We start from the raw sequence: 3918 nt of genomic DNA, 5'->3' as shown, positions 1-3918 counted from the left end.
TTGTCGTGTATGTATATATATTTTTAAAACGTTGAAAGTAGAGGCACGTTGTGTGCGAGTTAAGACGTGAAGTAATAAAAGTGTATATGGGTGTGTTCGGACCATTCTTTCGTCCGTTTCCTTGCGCAACCTTGCTAGCGCGGGAAACAGCGACAAAGTATAAAAAAGATTATATAAAAAAAAAAAAAAATTTATAAAATATATATTTATTTATATATATTTATATATATATAATATATATATATATATATATATATATAAATATATATATATATATATATATATATATATATATAAAATTAAAATATATATATATATATAAAATATATATATATATAAAAACAATTAGTGGTGATGTGAGAAGGAGATGGAGTGAGTATTTTGAAGGTTTCTTGAATGTGTTTGATGATACAAGTGGCAAAAATATTAGGGTGTTTTGGTCGAGGGGTGTGCTAAGTGAGGGGGTTGGGAAAATGATTTGGAAAACAAGAAGAGGTAGTAAAATTCAATTCACTCAAAATTTCTTGCCCCCTTTTCACCCTCCTGCATGTTCAGGCCCCGATCAGATAAAACTTTTTCACTCCATCTTTCCACCCAATTTTGGTCTCCCTCTTCTCCTCGTTCCCTCCACCTCCGACACATATATCCTCTTGGTCAATCTTTCCTCACTCATTCCTCCATGTGACCAAAACATTTCAAAACACCCCTCTTCGCCTCTAAAACCACGCTCTTTTTATTTCCACACATCTCTCTTACCCTTACGTTACTTACTCGATCAAACCACCTCACACCACACATTGTCCTCATACATCTCATTTCCAGCACATCCATCCTCCTGCGCACAACTCTATCCATAGTCCACGCCTCGCAACCATACAACATTGTTGGAACCACTTTTTCCTTCAAACATACCCATTTTTTGCTTTCCGAGATAATGTTCTCGACTCCACACATTCTTCAAGGCTCCCAGAATTTTCGCCCCTCCCCCACCCTATGATCCACTTCCGCTTCCATGGTTCCATCCGCTGCCAGATCCACTCCCAGATATCTAAAACACTTTACTTCCTCCAGTTTTTCTCCATTCAAACTCACCTCCCAATTGAATTGACCCTCAACCCTACTGTACCTAATAACCTTGCTCTTATTCACATTTACTCTTAACTTTCTTCTTTCACACACTTTACCAAACTCAGTCACCAGCTTCTGCAGTTTCTCACATGAATCAGGCCACCAGCGCTGTATCATCAGCGAACAACAACTGACTCACTTCCCAAGCTCTCTCATCCACAACAGACTTCATACTTGCCCCTCTTTCCAAAACTCTTGCATTCACCTCCCTAACAACCCCATCCATAAACAAATTAAACAACCATGGAGACATCACACACCCCTGCCGCAAACCTACATTCACTGAGAACCAATCACTTTCCTCTCTTCCTACACGTACACATGCCTTACATCCTCGATGAAAACTTTTCACTGCTTCTAACAACTTGCCTCCCACACCATATATTCTTAATACCTTCCACAGCGCATCTCTATCAACTCTATCATATGCCTTCTCCAGATCCATAAATGCTACATACAAATCCATTTGCTTTTCTAAGTATTTCTCACATACATTCTTCAAAGCAAACACCTGATCCACACATCCTCTACCACTTCTGAAACCACACTGCTCTTCCCCAATCTGATGCTCTGTACATGCCTTCACCCTCTCAATCAATACCCTCCCATATAATTTGCCAGGAATACTCAACAAACTTATACCTCTGTAATTTGAGCACTCACTCTTATCCCCTTTGCCTTTGTACAATGGCACTATGCAAGCATTCCGCCAATCCTCAGGCACCTCACCATGAGTCATACATACATTAAATAACCTTACCAACCAGTCAACAATACAGTCACCCCCTTTTTTAATAAATTCCACTGCAATGCCATCCAAACCTGCTGCCTTGCCGGCTTTCATCTTCCGCAAAGCTTTTGCTACCTCTTCTCTGTTTACCAACTCATTTTCCCTAACCTTCGCACTTTGCACACCACCTCGACCAAAACGCCCTATATCTGCCACTCTATCATCAAACACAGTCAACAAACCTTCAAAATACTCACTCCATCTTACATTCTTACATCACCACTACTTGTTATCACCTCCCCATTTGCGCCCTTCACTGAAGTTCCCATTTGCTCCCTTGTCTTACGCACTTTATTTACCTCCTTCCAGAACATCTTTTTATTCTCCCTAAAATTTGATGATACTCTCTCACCCCAACTCACATATGCCCTTTTTTTCACCTCTTGCACCTTTCTCTTGACCTCCTGTCTCTTTCTTTTATACGTCTCCCACTCAATTTCATTTTTTCCCTGCAAAAATCGTCCAAATGCCTCTCTCTTCTCTTTCACTAATACTCTTACTTCTTCATCCCACCACTCACTACCCTTTCTAATCAACCCACCTCCCACTCTTCTCATGCCACAAGCATCTTTTGCGCAATCCATCACTGATTCCCTAAATACATGCCATTCCTCCCCCACTCCCCTTACTTCCATTGTTCTTACCTTTTTCCATTCTGTACTCAGTCTCTCCTGGTACTTCCTCACACAAGTCTCCTTCCGAAGCTCACTTACTCTCACCACCCTCTTCACCCCAACATTCACTCTTCTTTTCTGAAACCCATACAAATCTTCACCTTAGCCTCCACAAGATAATGATCAGACATCCCTCCAGTTGCACTTCTCAGCACATTAAACATATATATATATATATAATATATATATATATATATATATATATATATTAATAATATATATATTATATATATATATATATAAATATATTATATATATATATCTATATATATATATATATATATTCATATATATATATATATATATATTTATATAATATAATATATTTTCCCCATCCCTAAGGATAGGGGATTAAGAATACTTCCACGCATTCCTCACGTGACGCAGAAGGCGACTAAAGGGGACGGGAGCGGGGGGCCAGAAATCCTCCCCTCCTTGTATTTTAACTTTCTAAAAGGGGAAACAGAAGGAGTCACGCGAGGAGTGCTCATCCTCCTCGAAGGCTCAGATTGGGGTGTCTAAATGTGTGTGGATGTAACCAAGATGAGGAAAAAGGTGAGATAGGTAGTATGTTTGAGGAAAGGAACCTGGATGTTTTGGCTCTGAGGGAAACGAAGCTAAAGGGTAAAGGGGAAGAGTCGTTTGGGAATGTCTTGGGAGTAAAGTCAGGGGTTAGTGAGAGGACAAGAGCAAGGAAGGAGTAGCACTACTCCTGAATCAGGAGTTGTGGGAGTATGTGAGAGAGTGTAAGCAAGTAAATTCTAGATTGATATGGGTAAAACTGAAAGTTCATGGAGAGAGATGGGTGATTATTGGTGCATATGCACCTGGGCATGAGAAGAAAGATCATGAGAGGCAATTGTTTTGGGAGCAGCTGAATGAGTGTGTTAGTGGTTTTGATGCACAAGACCGGGTTATAGTGATGTGTGATTTGAATGCAAAGGTGAGTAATGTGACAGTTGAGGGAATAATTGGTATACATGGAGTGTTCAGTGTTTTAAATGGAAATGGTGAAGAGCTTGTAGATTTATGTGCTGAAAAAGGACTGGTGATTGGGAATACCTAGTTTAAAAAGCGAGATATACATAAGTATACGTATGTAAGTAGGAGAGATGGCCAGAGAGCGTTATTGGATTACGTGCTAATTGATAGACGCACGAAAGAGAGACTTTTGGATGTTAATGTGCTGAGAGGTGCAACTGGAGGGATGTCTAATCACTATCTTGTGGAGGCGAAGATGAAGATTTGTTGGGGTTTTCAGAAAAGAAGAAAGAATGTTGGGGTGAAAAGAGTGGTGAGAGTAAGTGAGCTTGGGAAAGAGACTTG

This window comes from Panulirus ornatus, chromosome 11 (assembly GCF_036320965.1).
Source record: "Panulirus ornatus isolate Po-2019 chromosome 11, ASM3632096v1, whole genome shotgun sequence".
In the NCBI taxonomy this organism is placed as follows: domain Eukaryota; kingdom Metazoa; phylum Arthropoda; class Malacostraca; order Decapoda; family Palinuridae; genus Panulirus; species Panulirus ornatus.
The sequence above is the reverse complement of the archived record's forward strand: the minus strand, read 5'-3'. Positions refer to the sequence as shown.